Source organism: Thunnus maccoyii, chromosome 13 (assembly GCF_910596095.1).
Source record: "Thunnus maccoyii chromosome 13, fThuMac1.1, whole genome shotgun sequence".
In the NCBI taxonomy this organism is placed as follows: domain Eukaryota; kingdom Metazoa; phylum Chordata; class Actinopteri; order Scombriformes; family Scombridae; genus Thunnus; species Thunnus maccoyii.
The window spans coordinates 978581-1001681 of NC_056545.1; the positions used below are offsets into that span (position 1 = coordinate 978581).

The 23101-nt window shown below is 40.6% G+C and overlaps 1 long non-coding RNA gene and 1 pseudogene across 1 annotated transcript; both read left to right on the plus strand.

The window, feature by feature from the left end:
* The first annotated feature begins 1530 nt into the window (after window positions 1-1530).
* LOC121910594 lies at window positions 1531-3897 on the plus strand. Its single transcript, XR_006099685.1, has 3 exons — window positions 1531-1582; window positions 3542-3589; window positions 3863-3897. It is a non-coding gene; the product is annotated as an uncharacterized LOC121910594 (long non-coding RNA).
* Window positions 3898-4126: 229 nt separating this feature from the next.
* LOC121910573 overlaps window positions 4127-23101 on the plus strand; it is a 32980-nt pseudogene continuing 14005 nt past the window's right edge.

The window sequence follows — 23101 nt, forward strand, 5'->3', positions numbered from 1 at the left end:
ACAGAACCAGATCTATGAGGGACCTGGAGACTCAGGTGGTAGAACTGCAGAGTTTAGCAGGTTCTACAGGAGATCGAGGGCTTTTAGATTCCCTCAAGTCTAAAAAGTCGGCTTTGGCCAACCTGCTGGGCATCGCAGCACAGGGAGCTCTGGTCAGGTCACGGTTCCTCGACATCACGCAGATGGACGCCCCCTCTCACTTCTTCTTTGGTCTGGAGAGGAAAAATGGACAGAGAAAGATTGTTCACTCTCTGCGATCCAGCAGCGGCTCTGCAATCTCAGATTCTTCTGAGATTAGGAAATTTGCAGTCAGTTTTTATAAAGATCTGTATAAGAGTGAACTAACAAACAATCCAGATGCATGCAGCAGCTTCTTCACCGGTCTTCCTCAGGTGGATGCTGCAGCCAATGCAAAGCTGGAGGCTCCGGTATCCATTAATGAACTGTATACTGCTCTGATGAGTTTACAGAGTGGAAGAGCTCCAGGTATAGACGGTCTGCCTGTTGACTTCTATAAATCCTTCTGGTCCGTGTTGGGTGAAGACCTGTTGGAGGTTGTCACAAGCAGCCTGGAGAGAGGACGGCTGCCTCTGAGCTGCAGGAGGGCGGTCATCAATTTGCTGCCCAAGAAGGGAGACCTGCAGGAGCTGAAGAACTGGAGACCTGTTTCTCTGCTCTGCACGGACTACAAGATACTGTCCAAGGTCCTGGCCAGCAGACTCAGAGAGGTGATGGCTTCTGTCATCCACACTGATCAGACATACTGCGTGCCCGGCAGGCTGATAAGTGACAATGTCACTTTAATTCGGGATGTTTTGGAGGTCTCCAGCTCATTGGCTGTAGACACTGGTCTGATTTCAATAGACCAGGAAAAGGCTTTTGACCAGGTTGAACACCAGTATCTATGGCAAACTTTAGCTGCTTTCGGGTTCAACCCTGGTTTCCTAGCCAAGATCCAGGTTCTGTATAGTGACATTGCGAGTGTTGTGAAAATCAACGGAGGTCTGAGTGCTCCTTTCAGTGTCCAGAGGGGGGTCAGGCAGGGCTGCTCTCTGTCCGGCATGCTCTACTCTCTGGCCATCGAGCCTCTGCTCCACAAACTGAGGAATGATCTGACTGGTGTTTGTTTTCCTGACTGTGATGCCTCTTTTAAACTGTCGGCGTACGCTGATGATGTCATTGTCCTGGTCAACACACAGAGAGATATTGATGTGTTAGTGAACACTGTTAATCTGTTTGGTTGCATATCCTCTGCTAAAGTAAACTGGGGGAAGAGTGAGGCTGTCATGGTGGGGGATCGGCTGGTGGATCCGATCTGGTCTGGAAAAAAGGAGGGCTAAAATACCTGGGAGTTTTTCTGGGCAATGAAATGTTCTTACAGAAAAACTGGGACAATGTCTTAGAAAAGGTCAAAGGTCCGCTCATGAAATGGAAATGGCTTTTACTTTGAGGTTAGAGTTAGGTTAACCCTAACCCTCTCTCTCATCTCTCTGGTATTTCCTGCTGTTTTTTCTTTGGGAGTTTAGTTCAGTTTACTTCTTTCTGTTCTCGTCGTGTCGCAGCTTCTTTTCTCCATCTAAAGGTATTTATTGTGACTTTATTGTGTTTATATTGTGACAGTTTTCACAGTTTGACTCTTGAATGACTCTTTGTTCATCTTGTTAGTTTAGTTCCAGTAGAAACAGCAGAAATCTGTAGTTCAGAACTCTACTAACAGTCAACACAAATCAACATGCTGGAAGTTTTCCTCCATTTTAGGTTCACTGTTCAAAGTGTCCAAACAGCTGACAGTACTGAGTTAGTGTTCACAGATCAATAACTTACAACATTTGTACATTATTTTATTTGTTATTTACAAGCAGAGGAAACAGCGCGTCTCACGCACGCCTGCTGCGACGCGTCATCTAGAGATTCGGGTCGCGCCTGTTTTTTCCGCGTAAGGCGCGGTTCTCAGCAAAAATAGACAGAGAAATGATCAGTTGATAGTCATAATAACATCGTACCAGCAACATCACACCTTTCACTATGGTTTCAATGTCTATATCTGTAGAATATGTCACCACTGCGGGTCAGCCTGCGCGGTGCAGCCGGGGCAGGAAGCCTCTCTGGCGGGGAACTCCAGTAAAGAGAGTCGGTGACACACGGAGCTTCTTCTCTCGACTCCTGCTCACTTTCAGTCAGATCAGTTCCAACAAGAGTTCCTGCCTGATGTTTCTCCTGCTTCCAGGCAGAGATTTGGTGTTATTTTCCTTATTTGTTGTCAGTTTCCCTCCTGACAGTTTGGAGGTTTTGGTGTGTTTGGCTCGTTTGGGGAACTTGGTGTCGTCTGGAGGGATTTTATTCACTTGGGGCGGTGACAGCAGGGTTTAACTGGCAGAATGATTAATATAATCAATAAAACCCCGTCCTTTGTGAGGAGTGTATGTGACTGACACCACCATCCCCGTCAGAAAGAAAACCACTTTCACCTCACATATTATTTATTTATTTAGTTTTAGCAATTGAGCGCATGCTTCTTAATCTTTTTCTGACTAAACTAAATATAAATGAAATGTATACTTAAATGATATGAAAATGCTATTATTAATGGCAATTTTCAAAGCCAACTCTATGTAGAAAGATAGAGCAGCAGCAGCAGTGTGTGTCTCAGGAGTAATGAAGCTTCACTCAGTCGCTGCACAAACATTACGCACTGCCCTGTTGCCCTGCGTGTATTTCACAGCATCAGAGACAATAATGCAGGTCTTAATGAATGTTACCCCTGTGCCACACATTGTTCCACGTCTGCACTTTTTAACACTATTTCCAACAGTCAACCTTTCACTGTCTGTTGTTACTCTGAAAAATTACTTGCATATAACATGTAATATGTGCATCAATAATAATAAATGAGACTCAAATAAATACACAGCTGACACTGAGTGTTAAAGGCTCAATGTATGATGCTGCTGCTTTTCATAAATGAATGAAATAGATTATTAATAATATGCTGTTTAGTTGTGTTTAATGTTGAGCAGTAAAAGTAAACCATGTTTTAATAGATGTCCTGCAGTGAATTTATTGTTCATCAAACAGTAAAATGTGCTGCAGTTATATTAGGAACACTGTCACTAGCTAGCAAGTCAACAACAGCTCACCAACCTGACAGATACACATTTTATCAGCTTTCAACACGTCACTAACTCCACTTAAACACAGTCATGTGATTATGTTTTGACAGTTTGACATCAAATGAACTCAAACGGTTTCAAACAGTCTTGAGTTTGTTTGTGTAAAACATTTTATTCATTGTCAGAGAAGTTTAGTGTCAGTATGAAGGGTCGCCCCATTCAGTCACCTTTAAACTGGTGCATGTTTTAATAACCAGTATCATGCTGGTAGTGAGGGAGACTTTGTTTCACAGGTGGTATGGTTAGTGATTAATAATCTGTTGTTATTCTGAAAAAATACCTACATATAACATGTAATATTACATGTTACAGGTTATAAAAGTCATAAAATAATATTAGTAGCAGCTTCTCTCTCTATGTTTCCTCTGCAGGTGAAGCTACAAAGACTCTGTGACTGGATGTGGATCTGAATTCACCTGGTGAGTATTTTTATTTCTTCTGCCACACAGCTGACTCCACCAGCAGCTCATCTCCATTAAATGTGCTCTATAGTGGTAAATGAAAAGCCAACAGAGAACTGGAACCTTCTGAAAGTAAAACATTAAACATTAAACCCCAGTGGAAATGAAGAGTAATGTCTTACTTTGCTGCCATCTGGTGGTTGAAACAAGTATGACGCTGTTGTAACTGCAGTGCTGGTGTGATGTGCAGCTTGTTGTAATGAATGAGCTTGTTGTTGTGTTTGTGTGAAGGTGTTTCTCTGCTATGGATCAGTGTGAGGACAGAGAGGAGGGAGTCCCTCCCTCTAAAAGCTCTCTGTGTGGGGAACATGACAGCCAGACCAAAGCTCAGAGGTGAGATGAGGATCTCTAACTGTCCATCACTGTTCTCCACTCACATCACTCCACCATCATTATTCACACTCAGAGCTCTGTGTGTGTTGTGTTGAAGAACAAAGACGCAGCACAGACTAGACTCTGCTGGACCTGGACCTGGACCTGGACCTGGACCTGGACCCAGCTGTGTGTCCATGAAGAGTGACCGGTCCATGTGGAGACCTGAACATTTTAAATCTAGACAACCTGCTGATGGAAGGTCAGAATGTAAAGCTGCAAAGACTGAACAGACTTTTCATTTCTATCCAACATGCACATTTATCAGAGCTGTTGTTGTTTCAGTATCCAGCAGCAGAGACCAGACTCTCCTAGACCTGAACCCAGCTGTCTGTCCTTTAAGAGCGACCAGTCGAAGGCGGATATCATTGATTTTAAAGGAGGACGTCCATCTGCTGATCAGATGTAAGCTGTAACTGACAGTAAACGTCGGGTAATGCTAGAAAAGAACTGGTTTGTACGACGTTTCACGTCAGTGAAAAGCCGGCCGTCATAGAGAGGGAGGAGACGTGATAATCATTTCAATATGGAGATAACAGATCACATGTTCAGACAGTCTCTCCTGGAAGACATTCATGGTGTTGCACTTGCGTGTTCATATGTAAAGTGACATGATATGATTTATTTATACATTACAGACATAAAAAACATGTTAAAGTGAAAACACTTGTTTCCAACATGGTCCCAAGATGTTAAAAGACAAAACACAAGACATACAACATAAAACTGAATCACCACAAATTAAATGAAATAACAAACACCCACATCAAAACACAAAGTACAACAAAGACAATTTGATGGCTGAAGTAAAAATGGAATTGCAGATTTCATTATAAACCTGTGACCACGTTCCATATATAAGTACTGACCTGACTTCTATAAGCTCCTCTCATTTTTAACAGCTGGATGTGTAACAGGAGGCTGTTCCACAACACGGCAGCAGCTTAAAAAAAGGAACTTCTGGCTACATTATTCACTGGAGGGACTTTATATGAACACACACTGGCCCTGGTGTTATAGCCATGCTGATTATGTTCCATTGTTATCTGTGAAGTATTGAGGAGCAAACCCATTGATAATGTTGAACATATGATGCAGCTTCTGTTGTTCTACTCTGAGCTGTACTGGCAGCAGTCCTACACTTCTGAATTCATCACCAACATGAGTTAAAGAGGATACATTTAATAAATACTGAATAATATTATTTACATCACCTGCAGTTTGTTCCTAAATTTAGATGTCAAACCACTGAACCAATCAGAACAGGCAGAATCAAGCTGACGCTGTACCAATGAGAACATGAGAAGTTTCTCAACAGAAAAGTCAAAAAGAATCTTAGTCTGTGAAACAGGGACTGAAGTTTGCTGCCACTCTTAGATAATATTTTATCAACAACAGATTCACAGGACAGTGACTGGTCCAATATTATTCCTCAATATGAGACAAAATATTATAAAATTTCAGTTCCATTACAAAAGATTTTCAGTGTATTTGTTCTTGACATCTTTGTTCCAAACAGGATTGACTGGGTTTTACCCAAATGTATTGAAAGCTTGTTATCTATGAGCCACTCTCTCACACTTTCTGATTCATTACTAAGAGTTGTGAATTTCACTGACATCATTCCCAGATAGCAGTAATGCAGAATCATCAACATACAGCAGCAGTTTGCACGTCACAGCAGCTGTCATATCATTTATATACATAAGAAATAAAAGAGGCCCTAAAATAGAACCGCGCAGCACCACACTTGTAATATCCTGAGGTTCTGATAGAACCACTTCAACATCACAGACTTGAGTTCTTCCTGTAATGTAAGAAACAAACCATTTTACAGCAGTATGTCCAAACACCATGCACTGTAACTTTGACAACAGTACAGAATAATTCACTGTGTCAAAAGCTTTCTGCAAGTCAGCATAATTTCCTCCATCAAGGTTTTGACTGATAAAATTAAACGAATGAATAAGACAGGTGTCAGTAGAGTCTGCTGCTGTAAAGCCAGACTGAAGCTAATACAACATATTGTATCTGACTAAATACTCCTCAACCTGCTCAAACACAAGACGTTCAAAAACCTCAGACATGACACCGGCCTACTTTCTCCCTTTCTCACCTAAATGTCATTTTCATACTGGGAGCTGCCTAGTTCAACCAGTCTGATACAAGCAGACACTGAGCAGCTCCACTGGAGCAGCTGGAGGTTGTAGCTGCCTTGCTCCAGGGCACTTCAGCAGTGTACAGTGAGGTAGGGAGAGCTGTATGGAGGGTTGTTCAGAGCTGTTGGGACTAAACCAAACTGACTGATGAAGCAAAACACTGAGCTGAAAGCTACAAACAAACTGAGTTGTTGATTCTCAGTGGGATCAGCAGGACTAGTAAAGCTTTACCACTACCGGGAGTCATCTGATTCTCTGTTCACATCCAAATATCACTTGATGGACCTTTAGCTTGTGTTTGTCTCTGTGTGGACAGACATAATGTGAGCTCGTTCTTCATGATTCCTCCACAGAGTGGACCAGGAGAGCTCAGAGGCTCCCAGTGGTCAGTCTGCCCAGCAGCATCAAACACACTTGGACTCCATATTTATGGTCTGTACATGTACAACAACTACTTTTCCATCTATTCTGCTCACAATCATCTCCATGCTGCACTTTGTAGACCAGTGGATTGTCAGTCTGTCCAACATGGATCTGATGTTTGCTTCATAATTTCAGTGTGATTGTGTCATTCATATAGTATTCTGTTCCAGCTGCTGGAGGAGAACATTGTCACTTTTGTGAAGAACGAGCTGAAGAAGATGCAGAAGGTTCTGAGTCCAGATTACCCAGAATGCTTAGAGAGTCAGAGGGAGGAAGAGGAGGTGTTGGACGGTGAGGATAAAGAGCAGAGGAGGAGCAGCAGAGAGGCATTTCTGAAGATCACACTGCACTTCCTGAGGAGAATGAAGCAGGAGGAGCTGGCTGACCGTCTGCAGAGCAGTAAGAGGATTTCTATAAAGATTTAACATTCTGGATAAATGAGACATTTACTGATGTCTCAACAGATGGGGGAAAATACGTTTTATATACTCATTCTTTGAGGGAATGAAATGTTTAGATATTTGCTTCATACTTCATTCATTGATCCTGTTTCCTGTGTGTTCATTCAGGAACTCATGCTGGCAGGTGTCAACGTAAACTCAAGTCTAACCTGAAGAAGAAGTTCCAGTGTGTGTTTGAGGGGATCGCTAAAGCAGGAAACCCAACCCCTCTGAATCAGATCTACACAGAGCTCTACATCACAGAGGGAGGGACTGCAGAGGTCAATGATGAACATGAGGTCAGACAGATTGAAACAGCATCCAGGAAACCAGACAGACCAGAAACAACCATCAGACAAGAAGACATCTTTAAAGCCTCACCTGGAAGAGATGAACCAATCAGAACAGTGATGACAAAGGGAGTGGCTGGCATTGGGAAAACAGTCTTGACACAGAAGTTCACTCTGGACTGGGCTGAAGACAAAGCCAACCAGGACATACAGTTCACATTTCCATTCACTTTCAGAGAGCTGAATGTGCTGAAAGAGAAAAAGTACAGCTTGCTGGAACTTGTTCATCACTTCTTTACTGAAACCAAAAAAGCAGGAATCTGCAGGTTTGAAGAGTTCCAGGTTGTGTTCATCTTTGACGGTCTGGATGAGTGTCGACTTCCTCTGGACTTCCACAACAATGAGTTCCTGACTGATGTTACAAAGTCCACCTCAGTGGATGTACTGCTGACAAACCTCATCAGGGGGAAACTGCTTCCTTCTGCTCACCTCTGGATAACCACAAGACCTGCAGCAGCCAATCAGATCCCTCCTCGGTGTGTTGACATGGTGACAGAGGTCAGAGGGTTCACTGACCCACAGAAGGTGGAGTACTTCAGGAAGAGATTCAGAGACAAGAAGCAGGCCAGCAACATCATCTCCCACATCAAGACATCCCGAAGCCTCCACATCATGTGCCACATGCCAGTCTTCTGCTGGATCACTGCTACAGTTCTGGAGGATGTGTTGAAAAGCAGAGGGGGAGGAGAACTGCCCAAGACCCTGACTGAGATGTACATCCACTTCCTGGTGGTTCAGTCCAAGCTGAAGAAGGTCAAGTATGATGGAGGAGCTGAGACAGATCCACATTGGAGTCCAGAGAGCAGGAAAATGATTGAGTCCCTGGGAAAACTGGCCTTTGAGCAGCTGCAGAAAGGCAACCTGATCTTCTATGAATCAGACCTGACAGAATGTGGCATCGATATCAGAGCAGCATCAGTGTACTCAGGAGTGTTCACACAAGTCTTTAAAGAGGAGAGAGGGCTGTACCAGGACAAGGTGTTCTGCTTCGTCCATCTGAGTGTTCAGGAGTTTCTGGCTGCTCTTCATGTCCATCTGACATTCATCAACTCTGGAGTTAATCTGCTGGTAGAAGATAGAACAACATCCCAGAAGTCTGAAACAATAGCAGAAAAATCTGCAGAGACACATCTCTACCAGAGCGCTGTGGATGAGGCCTTAAAGAGTCCAAATGGGCACCTGGACTTGTTCCTCCGCCTCCTCCTGGGTCTTTCACTGCAGACCAATCAGACTCTCCTACGAGGTCTGCTGACACAGACAGGAAGTAGCTCACTGACCAATCAGGAAACAGTCGAGTACATCAAGAAGAATCATCAGTGAGAATCTGTCTGCAGAGAGAAGCATCAATCTGTTCCACTGTCTGAATGAACTTAATGATCATTCTTTAGTGGAGGAGATCCAACAGTCCCTGAGATCAGGAAGTCTCTCCACAGATGAACTGTCTCCTGCTCAGTGGTCAGCTCTGGTCTTCATCTTACTGTCATCAGAAAAAGATCTGGATGTGTTTGACCTGAAGAAATACTCTGCTTCAGAGGAGGCTCTTCTGAGGCTGCTGCCAGTGGTCAAGGCCTCCAACAAAGCTCTGTAGGTGCACAGATAGTTATTTATTGATTGATTTATTCATTTATTGAAAAGATATTTAAATAAATATATTCAAGATGGGAGAAAAATATGTTAAAGTAAGTATTTTGCCACATTTGTTCTTCAGACTGAGTGGCTGTAACCTCTCAGAGAGAAGCTGTGCAGCTCTGTCCTCAGTTCTCAGCTCCCAGTCCTCTAGTCTGAGAGAGCTGGATGTGAGTAACAACAACCTGCAGAGTTCAGGAGTGAAGCTGCTGTCTGCTGGACTGGAGAGTCCACACTGCAGACTGGAAACTCTCAGGTCAGGATTCATCAACCTGCTCAACTGATCACCATTTAAACTGTGATTTATATGAGTTGATAAACACCTGGACATTTTCTGTACTCAAATTATTTTCAGACCAGTTGTGTGTTTAGACCCTGTGAATAGCTTTCTATTTATATATTTTCATTAGTTTTGTTCTATCTCCTGAAATACCAGAGAGGAGTTTTAGATTCAAAAACTGAATGAAGAACTGTGTAACTGGCCCAAAGTAACACACATACAGACAGTTATTCAGTGAATAGTGTTTTGGTAACAGTTATAGTTTCTTTTAATTTCAGAGCAGTATCTGTGCTGGGATGATAGTGATTTTTAGTCACAATGGTGATATGACAGTGCATTCTAGCTGTTATATGGTTTACTACCATTTAGTTCTTCTTTTGTTTCTAACAACCTTAAAACTCTGGATGATTACTGAAACTGTGTGAAGTAGAGTCAGTGACTGAGAGTGAAGGAGTCAGAAATGTTTGCTTGTTTTTACATTTATTTCCACAACCTTCAGTCCTTATATGCCACATCAGTTTGGATTCCTGTTCTGTATTCAACTGTGAGCATCTGAGACGGAGTCATTTACCTCTGTGACGTGTTGGAGGTTTGATCTTCTTACAAACTGTAGTCAGACTCTGTCACCTGCAGCTCCTCATCTTATCAGCTCATTGTGGCTGCTTCTTCTTTTACTATTCTTTATTTAGACCTATTTTTAGCAGTGAAGAGGTGGCAGTCGCTCACATCATGTTGACTAAGGTTACAGGAAGCTGGAACTGCCTCACAATACACAATTACTGTGGTTGCCCATTTGAATTTAGAAGTTGTGACTGGAAGTATTAAGTTTAACTCTAAAGATTACAGAAACACAGTGGTGATGAAAGTAATAAACACACTACCTTCCAGTCCTGCAGTGATCTCAGATCATGTGACACGTGTGTTGTTTTGTGTGTCTGCAGCCTGTCAGGATGTCTGATCACAGAGGAAGGCTGTGCTTCTCTGGCCTCAGCTCTGAGCTCCAACCCCTCCCATCTGAGAGAGCTAGACCTGAGCTACAATCATCCAGGAGACTCAGGAGAGAAGCTGCTCTCTGCTGGACTGGAGGATCCACACTGAAGACTGGACACTCTCAGGTATGGACAGACAGGTGGACCCTCTCAGGTGTGGATAGACAGGTTCACACTCTCAGAAACGGACCAACTCACTCTCATGGCAATTCGTGCAACAGTCATGTAATTCAATCTATCTATTCGTGTACATTGACACACTTTTTCCATTTATTTCGTGACAGTCAGCACAACTTTCAAACTAATGTATTTCAATTGGAAGTAGGTTTTGTTCCTGCAGCACATTTTTTTCTGTCAGTTGGGACTCGGGAGCTCAGAGGCTGTATTGTTTGTGTTTGTTTATAACTGCTACATCACTCAACATTTAATCACAAGATTTTATCCTTCAACAATATGAAAGGTTATGACCATCCGTTTCAATTATTTCAGCTTTGATTCTGAGAAATCAAGTTTTCTTGTCAGTTTTGGACGATAGTGGAAGCAGCTATGTTAGCCTACCCATGATCCTCAGCGACTGTTACTATGGTGAAGACGCCAGCTAAAGCCGTGACATAAGTTATATTCAGTATAACATTTTAGAGTAATGAAGATTAATGGTTACAATCAGGAACAACATAATGTACTGTACATTGAAATGTAAAGAATATAATGTGTGTATGTATAGTAAACTCGATCAGCCATAAACTGTGCAATAATTAGAATTTGAAGCTTTGTGATTGGCTGATTTCTTGAGGCAATGCAGTTTGGGACTCGTTGTTGACTAAAGCTTTGTCATGTAGCTACACAGTCTCCTAGAGTTTTTATTTCAACGCAGCTGTTATTTGTTTGTACCGATGAACTGATCAGCCAGGAGAGTTTCAGGCCCATTAACTGTTGGAAATGTTTAAACAGGACATCATGAAACAGTTCATCTAGGAAAATAAATGAGATTACTTTTTCTACTTTTTCTACTTTTACTGTTTTTGTGTGACGATTGTTATCACAGCTCTTTGTTGATTAAAAAAAGCTTTTTTAAGAAAAGAATGAGATTACTTCCCAGTGGCTCAGAGTAACTCCTCCAACTTTGCATATTGAATTTATTTGTAGGCCTACTTTTCAAGTTATTATTATTATTGTTTTGTTTTTTTTTTTGTGAGCCAATGGGCTATCTATAGGAAGGTGTGAATTCTGTGATGATGAATATATATATATATATATATATATATATATATATTCTTGATCAAAAAATTCATACACATAGACACACACACACACACATACACACACTCACACTCAACCACACACACAGATATATATATATATATATATATATATATATATATATATTTTTTCAAGTTATTATTATTATTATTATTATTATTATTATTATTATTTGTGAGCCAATGGGCTATCTATAGGAAGGTGTGAATTTTGTGATGATTAATGTATATATATTCTTGATCAAAAAATTCATACACATAGACACACACACACACACACACACAGAGAGAGATATATATATGTACACTATGTTGCCAAAACTATTGGCTCACCTGCCTTGACTCGCATATGAACTTAAGTGACATCCCATTCTTAATCCATAGGGTTAAATACGACGTCGGTCCACCCTTTGTAGCTATAACAGCTTCAACTCTTCTGGGAAGGCTTTCCACAAAGTTTAGGAGTGTGTTTATGGGAATTTTTGACCATTCTGACCATACAGAAGCGCATTTGTGTGTAATTCATCCCAAAGGTGTTCTATTGGGTTGAGGTCAGGACTCTGTGCAGGCCAGTCAAGTTCATCCACACCAAACTCTCTCATCCATGTCTTTATGGACCTTGCTTTGTGCACTGGTGCACAGTCATGTTGGAACAGGAAGGGGCCATCCCCAAACTGTTCCCACAAAGTTGGGAGCATGGAATTGTCCAAAATCTCTTGGTATGCTGAAGCATTCAGAGTTCCTTTCACTGAAACTAAGGGACCAAGCCCAGCTCCTGAAAAACAACCCCACACCATAATCCCCCCTCCACCAAACTTTACACTTGGCACAATGCAGTCAGACAAGTACCGTTCTCCTGGCAACCGCCAAATCCAGACTCGTCCATCAGATCGCCAGATGGTGAAGCGCAATTCGTCACTCCAGAGAGCGCGTCTCCACTGCTCTAGAGTCCAGTAGCGACATGCTTTACACCACTGCATCCGCCGCTTTGCATTGCACTTGCTGATGTATGGCTTGGATGCAGCTGTCTCAGCCATGGAAACCCATTCCATGAAGCTCTCTATGCACTGTTCTTGAGCTAATCTGAAGCCCACATGAAGTTTGGAGGTCTCTAGCGATTGACTCTGCTGAAAGTTGACGACCTCTGTGCACTATGCGCCGCAGAATCCGCTGACCCCGCTCCATCATTTTACGTGGCCTACCACTTCATGGCTTAGTTGCTGTCATTCCCAATCACTTCCACTTTGTTATAATACCACTGACAGTTGTCTGTGGAATATTTAGGAGTGAGGAAATTTCCCGACTGGACTTGTTGCACAGGTGGCATCCTATCACAGTGTCCCACTGGAATTCACTAAGCTCCTGAGAGCGACCCATTCTTTCACAAATGTTTGTAGAAACAGTCTGCATGCCTTGGTGCTTGATTTTATACACCTGTGGCCATGGAAGTGAAATAAACCATTACCAAATTTAATTATCATTTATAAAATATTTACTCTCTCTTCGTTGGAAAAAATCCATTATTGAAATTCTGATTAAAATGCTTCAACAGTGACACCTGCAGGGCAGGAGGAGAAAGAGCAGTGTGTATGAGGTGGTGGTGGGGAGCAGTGGGGGGGGGGGGGGGCAGGCTCCTGCTGTCCTCCTCAGGGTGGATCTCTTACATCAATTTGAAGTACTTTATTTTTTTTCATGCTAATCTAAGATTGGCCAAGACACATAAAATGACGTTCCAAGGGAGGACGTTCTCCCTAACCAATCAACAACCAGAATACAATATTGACATCACTTTGGTCCAATGATAGCATATTAGAAAATAAATTAAAACTTGCCAATTACAAACTATATTTTTAAACGCATCAGTAAAACATTACATCTCATTTAGGCCCTTTCAACAACCAAATTACCCTCAGCGGGACTACGGTGACGTGCTGCTGCTCTGAAGTGAACTCCTCCCAACAACAATAGAAAGTTAACAACATAATTTAAATGAAACAACCAGGAGAGTTAGCTTGTTTGTCATTGATGCTAATGATATCAGACTGGTTAACCAGCAGCCACAAAGTTCTGTCAACTAACAAACAAGATGACCAACAGCCACAAATGGATGTTATGACATGAATACTTCATCTCCATGATAGAAAGAAGAAGACGTCAGATAACGTGAGTCAGATACAGCTTCTCTCTCTCTGTCTCTTTGGTTGCTAATTTCATCTCTGATGGTTAAATGTCTCTGTGTGGCTGTTGTGTGAATGTATCTCCTTAACCAGAATGCAGCAGAGATCATATAATGTGCTGTAGGTAGTTTGCTTGTTGAAGTTACAGTGAGCTGTCTGGACTCACTCATTCATGTGGAATTGATCCAGTTTTTAATTGAGTGGTTGTTCAGTCACCTGTTGATGTTGCGTGATTAGTGAATGAGTGTGCAGGAGGTCTGGCTGCTTGCTTCTGACAATTTCTTCAGTTGGTTTTTAAGCTGAGTCGTATATTGAGTAATAAGCTTAAAGTAACTAGAATAACAAGTGTTAACATGTCAGCTTTGTAGACTATATTTTATATGTGATGCATATAGATCAGAGTGTGTAAGTCATGTATTTGATACATGCATTAATACTTTCTGATGTGAACCTACACTTTTAGATCTGTGAATGTTTTTAGTGTTCAGTCTTTCTAGTATTCAGCACTGATCTGTTCCTGTATCACATTATAAGCTTTGTGGTACTTTATATATTTCTGTATACTAAGAAAATACACAGGAAACACATGTAAATCATGTGATATGTTGTCTGTTTCTGATGAGAACATAAATCTGTTGTCACAATAGAACAATACTATAAATTTGAATTTAACTTTGTTGGTAAAATGACACATTGTGAATCACTGCACGGCTAAAATGAGCTCTTCTTTGTTTAGAAACAATATGTATATGCTAAATGTCTTTAAAGAAGCAGCCTTTTCACCACTCAGGGGTTTTTGTTTTTGAAAGCAAATTGTTTTATTGGCATATAAAACTGTCCCCCACCCCTCTGATTTCATCAGCTGGGGAACAATGATATAGTTTGATGTGGTTTGTTGTAAGATTCCATGTTGGTATTTCTCCTGTCCTCTCCAATATTTTGAGTCACCAGCCGCCACTGATATAACTATATATATATTATATATGTTCAGACGCGGCGCTAGAGTAAATCAATAGGACGTGCATTTGATTTTCATGAGGGGGCACAATGCATTGTATATTTGTTTAACCTGTTATCAAACAAGTTGAACACAGCTTTGCACGGAGGATACACAGACCCCCGGTCCTTGTGAAAGAAAACTGAATAGTAGGTTATCATTTTATAAATCTTTTGTTTATATGTTGCAAATGTTTTTAAACTAAGGGGTCAGTGGTTGTTGTCAACTGAATGTGATGTAATGTCTTTGTCATTTTGGTATACATGCTGGTGAAGAAATCCTGCTCCTAGTCTAGTTGAACTCTTGAACTTGTTTCTATCTGAGGGCTGCTTGCTGACCTCTGGGGTTAGCTAGAGATATCTTTGTCTTAAGCCTGCTGTTTTAGAGACTGAGTGGATCATGAGGTATCTAGACAAGCTAAAGTTGAAGGATGTCCATGTTTGAAGTTATTGATTGACCATGAGGTCTCGGTTAGATCGTATGACCATACTTGTTTGTAAGAAGGTGTAACAGTTTGTGGAAGTGTCTATTAGGGACCAGACTTTTTTAGCTTTCATTCTGGAGAGGTATAAAGCTGTCTGGTTTGGGTTAACAATCTTTAGAGAAAGGGCCGGCTGAACAACATGCTTTCTCTCCAAAAATACAAGATGATTGTATTCTTGTTTGTGTTTGGACATTTGTATAATTGTTACTGCTGGTGTGATGGATTGTACAGCGTCTACAACTGTGTCAACAAGTAACAATGTTTAATGCTTTCTTTATGTCTCTGTGTGGTTCTTGAGCAACGATAAAACATTTCCACAACATCCCCCCGCCAGTTAAAAAGGAACAAATTTAGTCTTTACAAACAGGAATGATGTCTGTGTTAATTTGCATATAGAGCGAGGAAGTGAGATCCGAATAACAAGTAGTCACTCAAGACGCATGTTAATACCAGGTGTAAACAGACGTACTTGGAGCTGTCCACTTGTGATCGGATCACCTGAGACGGATGTTAATACCAGGCGTAAACAGACGTACTTGGAGCTGTCCACTTGTGATCGGATCACCTGAGACGGATGTTAATACCAGGCGTAAACAGACGTACTTGGAGCTGTCCACTTGTGATCGGATCACCTGAGACGGATGTTAATACCAGGCGTAAACAGACGTACTTGGAGCTGTCCACTTGTGATCGGATCACCTGAGACGGATGTTAATACCAGGTGTAAACAGGGACTAAGATGCAAGGAAAAGAAGCAAGTGAGGGAAACGTGGATGCAATTTAAGAGACTTGAGATGCAACCAAGGAAACAAAGCGAGGAGAGAGGAAACGAGAACATTTGTTTTTAGAGACATGAGACGTCCTTTCCTCTGAAGTGTCACATGAAGCGACATCCATTTCTGATGACGGCGGCGATGAACAGTCAGTTTTAACAGCTGTAGAAACTTCTGATTAATACTAATAAATATTCACAGTTATCACTGCAGCAGCTGTTTCCTCTCTGCAGCTGTTACCTGTTTAACAAACATAAATAACAACCTGCATTCTGCATTTATACTGTGTCCTGCTCAGAGGCACAGGAACCATTTCTACTCACAGAATGCGTTTATATTATTTATTGATTATTTGCTGTATTGTTTGATATTCTGATAGTGAATTCATTATTTAATAACCCAGAATATGAGTGTCTTCTTAACACTGGAAAATATGTATTTGGCTAAATGTTTCAGGGAAAATGGAAATGATGTAACTCATATCAAACCCAACGCTCAGGAATTTTCAGCCTCACATGTGACTGAATGTAAATGAGGATAAATGATGTAAAATATAAATGTGTTGAACTGTTATTATGGATCAAATTAAAGTCAGGGAGAGTCTGTCTGTCAGCAAGAAACAGTTTAATGGAGGAAATAACATCATGAAAAGACAAATCTTTCTAATAAGAGACTTGAGATGTATGTGGGTGCTTTTCATTAAGCTAACTCTATGCTTCCTCGCGTCCTCTCTCCTCCGTGACCCGGAAATCGATCTCATCCAAGTATCCCAGAATGCATTTCACACCAACCAGCAGTGAGTTCGTCTGAATGTAAAGTGAAGCTTCATGTTTTTACTGGACAGAACAGCAGCGCTGCCTCTGGAGCTCCACATGTACACATATCACCACATTTACACACATATACATGGATTCAAATGAACAGATTCATTTCATTTATTTTATTAAGCTACATAACAGTTTAGATTTTTATTATAGCTACATTACAGACTGAATAACATCATTTACTGCATCTCTCTGTCAGTGAGGTTTTTGTTTTGTGAGATAAAAAGTGTTAGTGGAGCTTTGAGTTGAGATTATTTTGTCACAGTACAGTCAGGTAGGTGTGTTGAAGCTGAGCTGCTGCTGTTCCAGCTGCAGAATGATCTACTGCGTCCTCTCGTCCTCACAAGTTTGTACTACTGAGTCCAACTTGCCAAGTCTGAACTAGCAAGTACACAAGTCCCAACTTGGTGTATTTGGTATTGAGAATATATCAATTACGTCATATATAAGATATATGCACATATTTTTTCCAGCTGGCTGAGGAGACTATTATGCATGCAAGCATAGATTGTACTAAATATGATCAATAAAGACAATATATGAAGGAAGAACTCAGGAAGACTGGACTTCAGGAGCTCAGTGTTCAAACTTTAATGAACCTGCCAAGTGGGTGCAGCAGTAGTTTTCTTTGAGTTTATTAGACAGACAGGATTAATGTGTAGGATTTAATCTCTGGTCCACACCCCGGAGCAGAGGGTGGCGGTAATGCACCTAATACGCTGGTTGACAACCGCCGTTATAAAACAAAAAGAAGAAGTTTTTTTTTCCAGACAGAGTGATACCTCCTGTCAGCCGAGGGGTTTCCTATCTGTGCAGCCGAACATAGCAGCTCCTCCGCAGACTGTTTCACCCTGACGGTCCCGGTGTTTTCTCCGCAGGCTGCACTTCACTCAGCTGCCCGACAGACCCACTGCTTCTTCCCGCTTTAACCTGAATAACAAACCGGGGCTCGGTGCTCCGGTTGGATCCACATGGAGAGCCGAGGCTAACGTTAGCTGAGAGGCTAGCGGAGCGTTAGCCGCAGCATGTTAGGAAGCACAGCCAGCTAGCACAGCCAGCTAGCACAGCCAGCTAGCACAGCCAGCTAGCACAGCCAGCTAGCCTCAGAGAAACAGAGAAACAGAGAGAGTAGTTGGCAGTTACACGTTTCATTTGGCATTAAGTGCATTTAGAGGCTAAATGATTTAGCAGCAAGATGGACGGTGGATAAAGAGGAAGGGTGGAGCAGAGAGAGAGAAAGAAAGGTAAATAAACGTGCTAGCTAGCTAACGTAGTTCATGTTACTGATGCGTCATCATCGTCTCGTCAATGCTAAAGCTAATTAGCATATGTAGTCTAGTTAATGTGGTCAATATTATTATAAAATTCATGTGTTTTGGTGAAAGTTTCAGTGAGTGAGTTCATACTTTGAGCTGATAATTTAAAATGATTGAGACAACACAACGTCTTCTGTCACTATTCAGGCTGCTGTCATTTGTTGGAACTTAAAGATGTGTGTTATTTAATGTTTGTGTTGGTTAAAGGACTATTTGAACCTTTGATGGGTAACTGTTAGTGTATATCAGTAAACTGAACGAGGCTGAAGTTGGTATCCGATTCACAGCCTCCGATTGGAATTTCCCAGTCCACCTTAAAATTGGCATAACGCCTGTAGATGGTGTTGTTCGGTCATTTTCGAGCTAATTCATGAGGTGAATAAGTAACAAATAGTGGGGAAATGAAATGAGGATGATTAGTAGACCGAAATTGTCCTAAATTTTGATCATTTTAACTGTAGCATATTTTTCTTTTTGCCCTTACTGATGGTAAACTGCATTTCAGTCTTATTGCTATCTCTGCCTATTTGCTGTGGGCTTAACTGCTCAGTATTAAAAAGTCTAAACAAACTAATACTCCAGTATGACAAGAAATGTCAAAGGGTATCATAATCCTGAGTTTTATTCATGTTTACTGTAATATTTTTTCTTAATGATCTCAAACCCTTTACTCTATTTGAGAAAATGCAAAAAAGGGCGATTTCACTGCTTTTTTTCCCATCCAGACCACATACTTAGATCAGAAACCACTATACTTAGACCTGTCAAACCTGGACTAGATTATCATGGACACTCCGGAGAATCAATAAAACACAGTTTCAGATTTGTGAAACCTTTATTCTATTTGTGAAAATGTAAAAAAGGGCAATTTCACTGATTTTCTCCCATCCAGACCACATTAGACCAGGTCCACATCAAAAACCACTATACTTAGACCTGTCAAACCTGGACTAGATTATCATGGACACTCCAGATAATCAATAAAACACAGTTTTGGATTTGTGAAACCTTTATTCTATTTGTGAAAATGCAAAAAAGGGCAATTTCACTCCTTTTTTGGCATCCAGACCACATTAGACCAGGTCCACATCAGAAACCACTATACTTAGACCTGTCAAACCTGGACTAAATTGTCATGGATACTCCAGAGAATCAATAAAACACAGTTCCAGATTTGTGAAACCTTTATTCTATTTGTGAAAATGCAAAAAACAGCGATTTCACTCCTTTTTTGGCATCCAGACCACATTAGACCAGGTCCAGATCTCACTGCTTCTGGCAATGTTAGTCTCCTCACTCTTGCCAAAGCCTGTGCTGTGGCCTGTGTAAGTACCATAATTCAGCCATTAGTGTTCTTGCTCTTCATACATACATACATACATACATACATACATATATATGTAGACATTTTTATAGAGAGCTTTCTTTCAATACTTTGTTACAGTTATCAACATTTGATTGACTGTCCACTAACATTTTCCATCATTTCAGACCCTGCTTTTCTCCTCCTGCCCACTGGTTGTCCTTATTGTGTTCCTACTTTTTTCATTCACCTGACCTTGCACCTGCCTGCAGTCATGATCCTCATTACCTCATTATCCAAAGAGTTTATACTGTAGACCTTCACAGTACCCTAGTCATTTGCCACAGTGTGTATCACATCTTCTAGTCATAGTGTTGCAACCCTTTTGTTTTGCCTGAGTCTATGCTAGTTTTTTTTGTTTGTTTGTTTTTTGCTTTTTCCTGCCTGCCTTAACTTAACTGCCTTATTTTTATTGCTTTGTGAAGCACTTTGTAACATTTGTTTTTAAAGTTCTATATAAACAAATAAATAAATAGATTATTATTATTATTATTATTATTGTTATTATTATTATTATTATTAATATCCTGTGTTGTGCCTGGTGACAAAGTAAATTCTTTTCATAATGATCCTGCTTTTTGAGTCTGTGAGTGTGCCTTTCCCATCCTCTTACCGTCACTATTGCTTGAAAGTACTGCTACAACTTTTGGTTGCATTCCTAATATAACTAATACTATTACTAATGTTTCAAGTACCTATGGAGCCCTTTAATTACTGCTAAAACCTCTAGGCCTATATGTAACTCAATCTTTGTTTCTTCCTGATATCCTCTTGCTCCTTTCCAGACCAACTGTCGTTTGAATGTCCTACTTTTGTCTCAGTTTCCTTCAGTCTTACTGTCTGGCCCATTTACATTCTGTACATTTCTGTCTATCTAACTTACTTTTTTCTTTCCTTCTTTCTATCTCCTCTCTTCCATATTCCTGCGTTTCTCATGATCATATGCATAGCTTCCACCATGTTGTGGTGGAAAACTGCCTTCCCATGACGAATGTGCCAGTGAGAGTGCAAGGATAGCATTATGCCAATAAGAGACAGTTCCCAGGAAGCTAGCAAGAAGGCTAATATGTGATATAGCAATTTGGTTTTCTGTGTGAAATGATTAAAGGCCGTCGGGTCCATTTTTAGTGTGAGAAAAAGGTGGAAGATGCTGAGACAGTAATTTTTAAGATAAGCCACGCTTGTATTATCACCAAAGCGGCAAGGTCACTTATGAATCTCAGAAATAATGACCAGATGGTTGAATATAATTAAAAATGAGGTAGAGACTAGAAATTAAGCTCCACAATAGGAGGAGTTATGAAAAGTATATAATATGAGGTTTTATGATTTTACATCAGGTTTTTTCTTTGTCCCGGGACAAGGAAGTCTCGGTTTGCCCTGTATCTTTTTATATGCACAGTAAACTTATTCACATTGAACTCTACCAGCTTCCAGTGTATTTTTTGAGTCTTTCCCTTCTAAAGTTTAGAGTTTAATACTAACTTGTAGGTGACCTGAAGATTTATTGGCCCATTTGAAGATTTTTCCCTATAACAATGTCCCTATTGTTCTTTATCTGTCATTTTATTTTTCCCTTTATATTTCCCATTTCCTTCTAATTTCTTTTATTTTTCTCGCCAATTTTCTGTGCTTTTCCTGTTTACTTCTCTTTTGCTATTATTTCTCACTGTCTTTCCTTCACTCTTTATGTCCTCCCTTCTTCTCTCCCTCTTTTCCTCTGCCCCTCCTTTCCATCTACCCCTCACAATTTTATTGATGTATCCTTTCTGCTCCCTATAGAAAACACAGTGACAATACAGATTTAATGGATCAGATTTGTTTACAATGTATGCCATGTACCAGGCACAACCAACTTGACCTGAAACCAAGTTTTTTTATGGGCTGTTTTCAGACATTGCAAGAAGGAGATAAACATCACTTCCTTTGTCCACTATTTTGCCTGCTACTGGGGCTACTTTGTTGAAATATTGTAGGGGGCACTGTCTAGCCATTCTGCCACACCCATGCCTGCCACCTATGCAGTATTACAGATTTTAAGACCCGTCATGTGTGTCAAAATTTTGTGAGTTTTCAAGCATGTCTAGCCCATTAAAAACAGCTTCATACATTGTGGCGAACAATGTGTTGCCATGGCAACGACTTTTGATGAAAACTCAAAAGCTTCAGGAGTTATCATTATCAAGGTCTTACACCTTGGCTGACAAAATTTTATGTGTGTCTCGCTAACCTACTAGGAGTAGTTAGCAAGACTTCCCGTTGCCAGTAGGTGGCACTATGACTATGACTCAATATGAGCCTATCCTTGCCCTCAGACCGGAACATTTATCAAGCATGGAAAATTTGGAAAAGATCTGATCATGAAGAGTCAAGTTGTAACACTTTGTTTGTTCATGGCGAAACATCGAAATTTGCCACGCCACCACAGCAAAGGCATCCAGTGAAAACGCACCATTTTCACAATATGGAATCATCAAAGACTTAAGGCTTTTCTAATCAAATTTCAGATGAATCTGTTCATCCTGCTTGGTACAGCTCATAAAAGTACGGAACATGTAACTTCCTGTCACCAGTAGGTGACACTATGAGTATGTCTCAATATTGACTCATAGATGTATTCAGGATGAGACCCTCATGAACCATGAGAAATTTGGGGCAGATTGGACAATGTACGTTGGAGTTATAAGGACCTCTTGTTTTATGGCGAAACATCAACATCACTGCATTGCCATGGCAAGGGCGTTCAGCTAAAATTCAAGATTTTGATTCAAGAATTTTTCATCACAAAGGTCTTTAGATGACACTGACAAAACTGTGTTTTGTGTTGGTGGGGTTAAATCTCTAGGAGGAATTTGTTAAAATACAATGCCTGGAAATGCGCAAAAATTGAAATTAAATTCAAAATGGCTGACTTCCTGGTGAATTAGGGTATGGCTCCAGCAGGCTTTTTTGTGCGTCTGGATATATTACATCTCTTCATGTTAATCTAGTCCAGATTTGACAGGTCTAAGTATAGTGGTTTCTGATGTGGACCTGGTCTAATATGGTCTGGATGCGAAAAAAGGAGTATTTTTTGCATTTTCACAAATAGAATAAAAGTTTCACAAATCTGAAACTGTGTTTTATTGATTCTCTGGAGTCTCCATGATAATCTAGTCCAGGTTTGACAGGTCTAAGTATAGTGGTTTCTGATGTGGACCTGGTCTAATGTGGTCTGGATTAGAGAAAATCAGTGAAATTGCCCTTTTTTGCATTTTCACAAATAGAGTAAAGGGTTTGAGATCATTAAGAGAAAATACTACAGTAAAAATGAATAAAACTCAGGATTATGATACCCTTTGACATCTCTTGTCATACTGGAGTATTAGTTTCTTAAGAATTTTTAATAATGAGCAGATAAGACTACAGGAAATAGGCAGAGATAGCAATAAGACTGTAATGCAGTTTACCATGAGTAAGGGCAAAAAGAAAAATATGCTACAGTTAAAATGATCAAAATTTAGAACAATTGCACTCTACTGATCATTCTCATTTGATCTTCCCCGTATTTGTTCAATGCTTCAGTTCATGAATTAGCTCGAAAATGACTGAACAACGCCATCTACAGGCGTTATGCCACTTTTAAGGTGGACTGGAAA